Source organism: Rhinolophus sinicus, linkage group LG04 (assembly GCF_036562045.2).
Source record: "Rhinolophus sinicus isolate RSC01 linkage group LG04, ASM3656204v1, whole genome shotgun sequence".
In the NCBI taxonomy this organism is placed as follows: Eukaryota; Metazoa; Chordata; class Mammalia; order Chiroptera; family Rhinolophidae; genus Rhinolophus; species Rhinolophus sinicus.
The window spans coordinates 28,013,061-28,026,211 of NC_133754.1; the positions used below are offsets into that span (position 1 = coordinate 28,013,061).

At 36.3% G+C, this 13,151-nt stretch overlaps 1 long non-coding RNA gene across 2 annotated transcripts in view; it reads left to right on the forward strand.

Moving 5' to 3' along the window:
- Positions 1-13,151, forward strand: part of LOC141571007 (uncharacterized) — a 152,829-nt gene that overhangs the window by 69,649 nt on the left and 70,029 nt on the right. For both annotated transcript variants that reach the window (XR_012495456.1, XR_012495457.1), the window contains exon 2: positions 7,072-7,169. This is a non-coding gene — a long non-coding RNA (uncharacterized LOC141571007). The remainder of the gene's footprint in view (positions 1-7,071; positions 7,170-13,151) is intronic.

Sequence of the window (13,151 nt, forward strand, 5' to 3'; positions counted from 1 at the left end):
GTGTATAACACAAGAACTACCGTGTTTCCCTGGAAATAAGACCTAGCCGGACCATCAGCTCTAATGCATCTTTTGGAGCAAAAATTAAAATAAGACCCGGTCTTATTTTACAATAATATAAGACCGGGGATATGATATGATATGATATCATATGATATGATATCATATGATATCATACAATATAATGTAATATAAGACTGGGTCTTATATTAACTTTTGCTCCAAAAGATGCATTAGAGCTGATGGTCTGGCTAGCTCTTATTTTCGGGGAAGCACGGTATTAATCCAAAAGAATCTGAGACTTAACTGATTTACATTTTATATCTCCATACTCTGTTTTTCTATACAATAGTTTTAAAATGTCTGATGACTGTATTTTTAAACCTTACAGTGAAGATTACATTTTTGAATGAGTACTGACTTCTCATATGAATCATATTGGACCAGGTGACCACCTAGATCATACTATTCTAGAAAATATTTGATGCTTCATATAATTCACCCATTATGTTTCCTGAACACCTACTCTGTGCAAGGCAGTGTGCTGTAAGGGATATAAAACTGAGTATGGGATAGGTAAGGGGTATACAAACGAGTAAACCACAATCCTGGCCTTAGTATGGAGGGATTAAGACAGTTACACATAGACATGGGCACAAAGCAGGTAGGCAATACAATCTTTAAAGGACAATAAAGCAGTTTTAATAATTATGACATAATGGCATGATCTTGGCTAAGAAAAAGAATAATTATGTACTCGAGATGCAAATTGCGCTTGGCTTAATTATCAGTTCAAAGAAGCAGACACTCTGGTGTCCAGACAGATGCTAACACCCCCTTGGAAGCACTGTATCTATGTCTTTTTTATGGGGGTTGTGTGTGCTCATTGTTTTCAATTTAAGAACAATGTGGCAGAGGGCCTGTTCTCAAACAGTGTTCTGCTATGTATTTCCTTTGCCTGAATGTTCCTCAGCAGCTACAAAGACAGCCTAGTGGTGACAAGAACCACATTTTCATGTCAAACTAACTTAGGTAATATTTCATCACTAAGCTTCACAGAGTGAAGAACATTAATCATTCGTTGGTTTGTATACGTTTCCATTCCATCTTGTGAAGATGTTTGCACTGCATAGCAATGGCTCAGGGATGGAGGAGTTGGGAAGACCAGCCTCTTGGGGTGAAGTCATGTTTCTTGTGCTGTCTCTTTGGTACTCTGTCCTTTCTCTTCTAGAATGTCTGGGACTTCAGCCACAGTGGGAGGAACAATCCCTGGAGCTGAAGAAGTGCTCGGGTTTATACTGATACTACCTTATGCCTTTAGCAACCCCTCACCAGTCACGTCCTTCTTGCTAGCTCTGTCTGGTTTATTAAATCATCTTTCTAAAAAGTTCCTTTTCTATACTTTAGTGTTCGTAAGAGTAAGGCTTAGTGTAAAATTGTTCCTTCTGTGTTGAAACAAAGATTTTTTTTTTTAAAAAAATGCAGATTCTGAGGGAAGATTCCAGGGACTTGGTCTCTTGGGAACTACCCATCTGTGAAAAAATTATATTTCTGTTGGACTAGAGACCTGGCAATGGCAAAATGGACTGGCACTGTGAGCCATTTATTCTGTCTCACTGGACAGAATAAATTGTTTCCTAATTGAAGCTATGTCATGACGTGAACTGTAAAATGTAGTAGCAATAATTTACTCTCAGCTAAAAGAAATGACAGAAAATTATCTGCTCTTTTAAAAAGCTTTCAACCAGATGGTAAGATAATGTTAAAAAAAGGAATACTTTCTGTAATACTATTTTACACATCAAACTCCATATTTTGCAATAATTAAAAATGCATTGTGGGCTTTTGAATAGCTTCATTTTTCATAAGTAAATCAGAGTCTCGAGCATAATTTCATTTATTGTTTTATGCTCCATAGACCATAGACAGTATTGCTACCTTTAGGATGAAGTCTGTAATATAGGAAACTTGCCTACCAGATATTAAAGCATATGTGTATATGTTGCAGCTACACACACAGACATGCATGCACGCACGCACACACTATGTCTATATTAAAAACATCCACTAACATCTGGGAACTTAGTATAATAACAATTGTGCAATTTCAGAAATGATAGGCAAAAGGATTATTTCAAAGGATGTTAAGATACTTGGCAATCTAGTTAGCTCTCTCTACCACATCTTTTTACAGAAATAAATTCCAAATAGATTAAAGATCTAGACATTAAAAAAAAGACAAACCCAAACTACGAAAAGCTAGAAGAAAAGGAATGAAACATAGATTTATAATTGTAGGATGACAAAGGACTTTCTTAGCATAATGTAAACCTATAAAGGTGATGACATAAAAGTCAACACATTAAAAATTAAAATACTTTTATTTGAAAAGATAAAAATAAAGTTAAAACATAAGTGAGTGAGAGATTGGGAGAAAAACATATGTAAAGACAAAAGATTAATATCCAAAATATTTTACTAACATTCTGCTTGTGAGTATGAAAAAGACTATCAGCCAAATAGAAAATTGACAAAAAATACAAGCAGAAAATTAATGAAAGAAGGGATATAAACATCCAATTAACAAATTCATTTCAGTAATTATTAAATAAGTGGAAATTAAATAACAAGATATCTGATTTACCTAGTTAACGGGCAGCATTTCAATAGATTGACAACCCTTGGTGAGGGAAAATAGTCACTCTCATATTGATTGGAAAGAATATGGATATAGCTTTTCGTAAAGCAAATTGACATTATCAAAATTAAAATATGTATGACCTTTGATCCAGCAATTTCAATAGAAATTCTACTTCTAGGGGTCTATCCTATAGAAATATTAGTTTAATTACACAAAAAGTACATGTCCAGCAACGCTCACTGCAGTGTTGTTTACTGGCCAAAATTGGGGGAGAACTCTCAATCCATAGGAAAATGGTTGAATCAATTATAGAATTTTGATGAAAGGAAATTCTTATAACAATTAAAAAGAAAATAGCAGATTCATATGTACTGACTTTGAAAAACGTTCATTATAAATAAAACAAAGAGCACATTGCAAAATCGTATTCATAACTTGATTCTATTTTCATTGGGAAAAAAACAACAAAAATATGTTCCTATAAACATAGAACAAAATCTGGAGGAATATAAAAGGATCTCTCGATCGTGGCTACAGGGCTGGGGACTGAAAAGGCAGGAGAGAATGAAAGGAGGAATTTCACTTGTCATTTCAGATCCATTAAAAAAATAAAAGTGGGGTTATGAGTGATTTTGGCGCTTGTTATTTTTAATATTTAACATCTTTTCTGTTATAGACATGTATTACTTTTGTATTCATGTAACCTTGAAAAGATAATTCTCAAAGGATGATTAAACTATGAGAGACGAGAGGCAGGAAGATAATTTAGGAGAACTTATGGCCTTGGCAAGTGTGATGGGGGGGGGGGACTGGCCCAGGGCAGAGACGAAGAGGAGGTTAGACTTTGGCAGATGGAACTCTAGTGGAATGGCGGGGTCTGACTCACAGGTGAGGACCCATCTGAGGCTACATCCCAACTCTCCACCCAGAGAGCTCTCTCCAAAAGCCCCCTGAAAGGTTCCATTATCCCACCACACTGGCCCCACACTGACCCTCTCAAGATTGGGATGGGATCGGCCCACCCAGAGCACACGTACAACAGATAACAAAACCCAGGTTGTCTGGCTCCTACGTTGGCAACCATTTCAGTTCTGATTTCCCACTTACATGTTTCCCCATGAGACCAGATAAAAAGCAACATCAGCGTTGCCTAGAGCGCCCGGGGCTCTTCTCTGTGGAGGTGACCTGAAGGTTATACCACATTACATCAGCCTCCTCCTTAGAGACAGGCAAGGAACTCTCGGGCTGTCTCCACGGGAGCCAGCTTTCCTTCCTTCTCGCTGAGTGACGCGTCCTAAAACCTTCTGGTTCCTGTTTCCTAAGTCGTGCTCACAGACGTGAGACTTCTGCCGTCTTCTCTGACTCCAGCCTCTTCAGCGTCCTAAACAGTTATGAACATCATTTGTGGTGGAGGCACATCTCACCTTTGAGTTGTTTCAGGCCCCTGGGCACACTTTCCAATATGCAAAACCGAGTGCACAGCACAGAGTAAGCAGTGTCACAAGATGGAAACTAATTTCACTTGGGGCACCTCTCTGAAGGGCCTTTTTGTTTGTTTACTCAGAAACAGGTGTTTAAACATATGCTTAAATATTGTGAAATCTTTTCACGATTGGACCTTTCGTTCTTGCAGCATAACCATGCAGAACAGGGCAAGTACAATATTAGCAGAAACTTTCATGTGCTTAAAAGGAACTACCTTTGGTTGTTAGAAGCTTTGCAGCTCATGAGTATACTATTACCTTAAATCTTTTTATCCCCCCATTTAATGGATATATAGAGTGCTACACATAAGACTTTAGCGGAAAACAATTTTGAATAAAATTTAAAATATATCTGAGCGCTGAACTGATTATGGTAGAGAAGATATGTTCATGACATTGTCCCTTTTTCTTCTGCAGGAAAAAATGGGGCAACCTTTCTGATTTTAAAATTATTACATGTTCACATCAGCAACTCTAAGAAGCTGCATATTGAGCTATGAACATGCAACAGCCCTGCTGTTCGCTTCCATAATGGAATAGGAAAGCATTTGGCTTATACAATTAAGATAATCTGGTTATATCACAGACCTAATGTCTTATTTTGAATTTGAGTGATATCTGTCTGATGTCACATGGAAGAAAATATAATTTTGTCTGTCTTTTAGCAGCAGGTAATTTGTAGATTTTGTTGCTCAAGGGCTGATATTCAGAAGGAATTTTGAAATTGCAACTTAAGACTTGTACCATTCTGCAGATGAGAGAGTTGATATGATTTACTGGTAGCTTTTTGAAGCAGAAGCATGTGATTGGCTGAAAGTGGAAAATTCAATTTGTTAGTTGTTTGCCCTCCCTGATCTCAATCACTGGTTTTAACTGAAGTGTATCTAGTTGCTTAGGCATCATGTAGACTAGTTTGACAATAAAGAAATTATTTCTAATTCAAGTTCTGTCTGTTACCTTGTTAGGGTAATTTGGTCCAGCGCTTTCTCTCTCTCTCTCTCTCTCTCTCTCTCTCTCTCTCTCTCTCTCTCTCTCAATGAAATAGCATAACAGAGATATTTTAGAGAAAAATAAAAAGTAATCATAAAGTATTTTTACAATGCTCTCTTTTTCCTTTGCTTGTTTAAGTAATATGCTGTGTCAAAAGTGACTCTTCACTGGCCCCTTGAGGGGCAACCTCCACAGTGACAAGGCTTCATTGCTCCTCCATGCAGATGCTCCGTGACCAGGAATCCTAGTTCAGCTTTTCTACACTCATACAAGATAGTCACTAGTTTCAGTTTACTCTTAAACCTATTGATCTGCCCATAGTTAGAAACATAGACTTGCTATACTTGTTTCCTACCAAAAATTCTAACCCTGAAAATTCTGCTGCTCAGTCATTTTCAAAAACCCCACTTAGAGGAACAGAATTAATAAATGTAAATGTCTAATATTTAAAACTCAGCCTAAAGGAAAAAGATTCATATGTATGAGCATCTAATATTCATAGGCGTGCACTTGCCATTTCTCTCTCTTCTTAGATAATAAGCCTCACCACTGGGGCAAGCCAGGCCGCGAGAGAGCTATATCTTGTGCCTGGGCACTTGTTTCAAATGCTTCACACGTGGCTGTTAGACAGCAGCCTACCCTTCAAGATCTAATGTTCTGTGATACTGCACAACTTGAAGTGTTTGAGCAACTTGGACTTCTGCCTGTATCCACCAGCTTGCCTTAAACAGATTCTGAGCAACTGTGTTCAGGATTGATTGCCTATGTTCTTTTGGTTTTATATTTTCTAGCTTCCTTTGTCATCAGCATGCCAGGTCTAATGAAGGACCTGTCCCTTAGTAAGTGTGCCAAGCTTGTCCCTCTGATCAGTGATGAGGTGATGAGTAACAAGCCAGAAAAGACGAGCAAACAAACAAATGAGGGAGAATGTTTTCTTTTTTGGTACTCACTTTAGAATTTGATTTTTCCTAAAAATCTATATATTTCCTACTATACCTTAAAGGCAATTACCTAGATTTTCCACACAATGTGCCTGATTGGGAGAGGGGCAAAAAAGCAAACGTTGGTGGTCTAAGCAACTCAGATTATGTTTTTGATATAAATAATTAGGCTATTGCATAAATTTTGCTTTTGTTTAGTCTATACAAACATTATCTTCGTCATGGGCCACACTTCGATTAGTGGTCAGGGGATATTTTTAGAAAGGCTTTTAGTAGCTAGCATCCATGACCAAATTTGTTTTATTTTAGGCAACCTTTCGTGAAGCAAAATGCCCTTCCCCACATTAATCCCTCAGTAATCTAGTTCATTATCTATGAAATCTAATGAAAGTTAATTCTCTGTTGGTACAGAAAATTATAGATATTCCACTTGTTTACTGGCTTTTTGTAATCGAGACGTATAAAGCTTGTAGTCTCCAATTATGCATGCAAAAGGGGAAATGGTGATGCTTTTGCTTTGTTTGAACAGAGTGGTTCCTTCAGCTTATTTTCTAAACCCTTCTGCCAGAAGAAGCTGGTTCTTCTGGGAAGACAGAACTGCCTTCGGCCATGTGCATCCATCTGTTCTCCACAAACATGCCTCCGTCTTTTCCATGCAGCCAGTGGGTACAAGTGGTATCCTCTGCAAGGACAGGCCGTGCGGGCCTCAGCCAGGAAAAGGAGGCTTTATAGTTAAATGTGTAACTGTAAGAAAACCACTACAGAAAAGAGTTTGCCATAAGAGAGTTACTTCTCTGCCCTTGCTAATGGCCCATAGTCTAATGGCCCACTCCTCCATGAGTATACTCTAAATGCTTCTACAATGGTTTCCTTGGTCTTTGTTACACACTGTCCAAACAGCTGTTGTCTACTGTTTGTATCTTAGAACCAAGTTCACACCCTTATGTAGTTCTTGAATTCTATCCTCAAGGACATCAATTAACACCATCCTTCCATGTTTGCTTTCTTGCCTCAGTTAAATTTCATCTCTCCCGGGGAGAATACACGATTTCCAGAGCATCCACTCCACAGGCAGCGTCCAGGAGCTTGTGGGAAGATGGATTGAAATAGAAGGTAATTGAGGTCATTGCCTTTTAAATAATGGGTTCCAAGGCTTTCTTTTCTCTTAATATATCTCTTTGGCTATTTCATATCTGGTCCTATGGGAACAATATGTTCTAACTGTTCTAGAATTCTAGTATTGAATTCTTTTCTAACATTTTATTTTGACCAAAAATTGTAAAGCTTCTATGAAGTTCATTATAATAGGATTTTACTGTGTGGGTAATGAGGACATACAGACTTACAATCACAGAATCTGAGAGTTGAAAGCAATTTATGCAATTTCCTAATGTCATCCCTTCATTTTTCAGAGGAAGAAATTGAGGCTTAGAGAAGTTATGTGATTTGCCTATGGTTATCCTGCCAATAAAGACTTAAAACTTGGCAAAGAACTATGTTCTACTCTACCCAGTAATGTAATATATTGAATTTGTCTATATATATATATATATATATATATATAAAATAGTGACTTTAAAAAAGTTTGGGTGATGTTTGGTATACATATTTTAAGGGTTTCACAATTATTCAGATGACTTTGCATGTTTAGAATGTTTTTAAGTTATGAGGAAAGTGTGTGTGTAAAAGTTTGCATAATTTTTAGTAGGTTCAACATTCCCTAAGTCATAAACATATTATTTAGTTGTATATTTAATGAGAAACTTAAAACTCTATAGTTGGTAAATAGAAGCTGGTAAAAAGATCAAAGAGATTCATAAACTATGTTCACTTTAATGGCCATAAGGTTGGACATAATTAGGAAGAGAATGGATTAGAAAAATTTTGCAAGGTAAAACAAAACAAATGAACCTCAATTCCAAAACCATTTATTTCCAAAACCAAAATTGCTATGGTTTTTACTTATTTGTATTATTTTTGTATTTGCTTAAATGCCTTTTAGGACCTGGACCTGGAATGATTGCCAGAATTCATGGTCTGAATGAAATTAGTTTTTAAATTTAGCAGATATATATTTTCCACATCTCCATCCCACTAAATAAATCGAAAGCTAATTTACTGTGATGACGGACTTGATGGAAACTGAGAGTAACCCTTATTTCCATACGTTGAGACCATTCTTGAGCATTTTAGACACTGGCCCTCAGCCTGCTCAGCTGCCTTGACTAGTACTCACCTTTTAGCAGGTTCCCTTCTCCACTTTCTGTTGTGTGCAGTCCCCAGGGTTGCCTCTGTCTCTCTACTTGCCTCTATTACAGCATTACTAGCTGCAGAACCTGACCAAGTTTGTGGTAGGCCAGCTAGTTGTCCCCCAAAGATGTCCTAATTTCTGGCACATGCGGACATGTTACCTTATATGGTAAAAGGGATGTAGCAGATGTGATTAAGTTAAAGATTTTGAGGTAAGGAGGTTATCGTTGATTATCTAGGTAGCCCCAATGTAATTGCACACACACAGAAGAATTTTTATAAGGGGTAACAAGAGGATCAAAGTCATAAAAAGCAGATTTAAGGAAAGAACCAGATTGGAGTGATGCCCTTTGCAGATGGAAGAAGGGGCCATAAGCTAAGGAATGCTGATAGCTTCTAGAAGCTATTAGGGAAAGAAACAAGTTTCCCCCTAAAGCCTCCAGAAGGATATGGTCCTGACATCACCTTGATTTTAGAGTTCTGATTTCCAGAACTGTAAGAAGATAAATTTGTTTTGTTTTAAGCCACTAATTTGGTAATTTGTTATAGCAGCAATAGGAAACTAATTATTAGCATATAGATATGCATATATATATATACATACACATATGTGTATATATATACATATATACAGATATATATTATATATATTAATATATATATATATATATATATATTATATATATATATATGTTAAATCCCTCTCAAGATTATAACATCATAATAGGTATTATTCACTGTAAAACATCGTAGTACCTTTTTAAAAAAATATTGTGTTTAAATATTAAATGTCTTTTAAAAAATATATTTCTAAATGTCTTTTAAAAAATATATTACCTATCTTTTTGTAGGTAAATCTCGTGCCCTTTCCATATTTTAAAATTAATAAATTTAATCAGTCAGTTTATATTTATTGAATATGTACTGTCTTAAAAGGAATGTGTTGTAGAGGGCACAGAAGTTTAGGACGTGTAATTTGGTTCCAAGGAATTTAGAAGCTTACCCCCTAGGAGCTATATATATGTGTACATAAGCGTGGTCCAAGGTGTCACTCTATATTCGTTTGCTAGGGCTGCCATAACAAAGTACCAAAGAATGGGTAGCTCCAATAGCAGAAATGATTTTCTCGAAGTTCTGGAGGCTGGAAGCTTGAGATCTGTGTTGACAGAGTGGTTTCTTCTGAGGCCTCTCTCCCTGGCTTGCAGACGGCCGTCTTCTCCCTGTGTCCTCACATAGCCTTCCCTCTGTGCATATCTGTGTCCTAATCCTCACTTCTAATAAGGATACAGCTCATATTGAGTTAAAGCCCACCCTAATGACTTCATTTTACCTTAATTACCTCTTTACAGACCCTATCTCCAAATATAGCCATGTTCTCAGGGGGTTTGGACTTCAACATATGAATTTTGGGGGACCATAATTCAGCACATAATACATATTAAGGATCATAAAAGAGTTGCAAATAAATTGCTTTGGGAAAATTCAAAGAATTGTGAGATACTCCATATATTGCAAATAGTAGAATTCACTTAAAAATCAAAGGAACTCCTTGTATGTTTAGTTTAAGACTGAGCCATCCCTCCTGGAGAACACAGAGACAAAAATGAGACAATCCTGGTGAAGTCATATGGAAATGGTAAATAAAATGATGGGACACATTTGCGTTCTTTCATGAAAAGCACTCAGAGTAGAGAGGTCCTTTGGTACAGATCTTCAGTTCCATTCCCAGGCGACAAGAGGATTGAAAAACTAATTTAGTTTTCAAATCTCAACTAATAATACTAGTGAGGCAAAATGAATATTTTCATGCAAAGAAATAAAATGGAAAAATGGGAGGCTACTTAGAAATGACAGTTAAAATGCTGTTTTTTCTAACACTACTCCTGTTTCGATTGTAGAGTAGTTGAATTCAATTGTCTAAAGAGTACTTATTTGCTTGCAACATGTGAATTTATTTAATGATAGTGTACAATTTTTAGTAGGAGTTACTGGAAGTTTTCTAAGAATGCCAAATCATTTGAAATCACATTGTTTTCCAGATAGAGTCTGTTGGGTTTTAACACACAACCCCTAGCTAATTCCAGGTAGGAAAGAAGTATGTCACATAACTATTGTCATTGATGTTGTTGGTTTCTGTGGTAGATCTACGGTAGCACAGTAATGTGCCTCTTAGCCATACACCTCCTGTAGTCAGGGAGATGTCATATACTTAAAGGAAGACATGCAAATGGAGATCTAGGGCTCTCCTTAAGACACTGAGAAGATACTCGCATAAAAGAAGTAACTGTCCTTCAATTGAATTCAAAGCAATCTTTCTTTTCTGAGCCAAACCTACCTCTGCCCTATTCCTATGACCTCTTCTTAAATTTTCTGAACCTCAGTGCTTTCTGGAACTGCAACACCTTGTATGTCTCGACCCTCTGCAGGTCATTTGTTCTTGGTTAGACTTCTCTTTATATCTTCAGAATACTGGCACATTCTCAGTGTTCTCTTCCCAGCATCGTAGAAAATACTTGCTTTGTGTCCAATGCGAGAGACCCTGTTCCAGGTACTGCTATTATTGTTTCAAATGGAATTATTCCCTTCATTTGCAAAATGCTCTGATAGGTCCAAATCAATTTTTATTTAAAAAAAAAAAAGTAAAACATTTTAATGCAGCCTCGGGGTACACTGGAGTCCACAGTCTATGAGGGGCCAATGTGTATAGAAATTTTTACTAATTTGGATAGCTGCCATTATATCTTTTGAAAATGAAAATTTGTTCTCGAATAGAATCAAATGTGGCCAGATTTTCTTAACAATTTGGCTGCAATATGATGCTACTGGCATATGTCTTTTTATTTGTCCCCAGCTTTCACAAGAATAGAATAGGTATAGATTTAAAACAAATCTATATTTATTCCAATAAACAAAAAAAATGTAATATATTATTCTGTGAAATGCTTGAGACACTAAGTCTCACCTAACTAATGTGTAAGTGGCTAAGCAATTGCAAGACCAAACCGTAGACTATCAAATGTCAAGGTTCACTACTAAACAATAGCAGGTCAAATTTCTCTTTTGCAATTCAGAGTTTCTCTGGTTAACGAAAAAAAAGTTTAAAATGAAATAAATTCGTTTATTATTGTGCAGATCTTTGGGAAAGTATGTGTCATGCCTATATTATTTTACTGTGTGAAGAAAGCGTAACTGTATCTTATTGGGAAGTCAGGACCTTTTTGGAAGAGCTTTGACATTGTTAGGATTTTAGAACAGAAATCTCCTGTTGGCGGTAACAAACATGAAGCTGTCTTAGCAGCAGATAATTCTTTCATCCTTGGCTACATTTTGGCCGTAAGAATGAAGAAATCTCTGTCAATCTTATATTTATATGTCAACAATGCCTATATCTCAAAGGTTACATGGAAATGGTCCTTTTAAGATTTATCATGCTTCCCAATTCAAGTAACTCCCATAGCCAAACTGTCACTGAGATCTGAAATATCAAATTCTTGCATTTTCTGCTTTGTCTGATTTGCCAATTGCTTTCTGAACCTTGGCAGATACTATCAACTAAGTCAAATTGATGACTTCCTTGTATTTCCAATTCCAATCCTCTTAATTTAAATAGACGAAAAGTTCATTGTGAAGATGAAAAGAAAATATTTTCAGTAGACTTATGCAAATCATTTCCACTTATTGCTTTGTGTAATTTTATTAAAAGTAAAATCAAACAAGAAATTGGACTACGAGTTCTCTGGGGGTAGTCATAGATTATGTGAGTGTTAGTTTTTCCCAAAGCATGTTCTTTATTAACTTTATTTTTGACAGTTTCCATCACCATATCTATAGCACAACATTCTTTCCCTAAGTTTTAAAACAGATTTTAGAAACTAGTTAAGGATACTATGGGAGAACAATGTTTAATAATCTATCATCATGCAGCATAGAAGCTCAAATCGTTGGAAAAATGCAAGTTTTAAAACATTGATGATTTTGATAATGGCAAGTCATGATTAAAGTCCCTAAATTTTGTTTCAAATTTTATGCTTTAAGTTGACACAATATTTTATGTTTACCAATAAAGTTTTCAGTTTCAAAGTAAATTTTGTTTTTCTAGGGTAAATTTTTTATTGCACGTTTCTTTGGTTTTCTTGTGTGTCTTCATTAACTTCTTTTTTCCTTTCACTTACATTTTACACTTTACAATAAAATTCACTTACATTTTTCATTTTAAAAATGTTTTTCCACACCACATTGCTCTTCTATGTTGTCTAATATCAGTCACAACTTTTATTGCCCCCTTCCTTCCATTCCTGTCTCCTCCTTTTATTTACTCTGACCCTCTGGCTAGGAGCTCCCAAGCATGTCTGTGTTTGTTAGCAGCCTTTTCCAATAGTAGCAGGTCTTCTTCTGATTCAGAAGATTTATTGAACACCTCTCATGTGCCAATCAGCATGCTAGATTTTGGAGATAAGATGATAGTCCTTTTTAGTTCTTTGAGGTTTGGAGTTAGGTCTTCTTCACCCTTACAGCCCTAGTGCTTGACACACACCTGACCCATATCAGACCTTTCATAAATTGTTTCTAAAAGTATTTCCAAAAGCCCATCTGCCATGTGAAGCTGCCCATCTGTATTGACTGTGTTGTCTTAGTGTTTATTCCAATTCTTGGAATGATTCTGTGTACCAATCAGTAAAATATTGGGGAACAAATATTGTTATTAGATTTTCAAATGAAATTCACTACTATGTACGGCAATAAATTGCCTGATACAAGGAACACACACTGTGCAAACATTGCTTCAAGGACGTCATTGCTGTATCCAGCCGGATTGTAATGCAGCATTTGGTTGAATTGCTGACT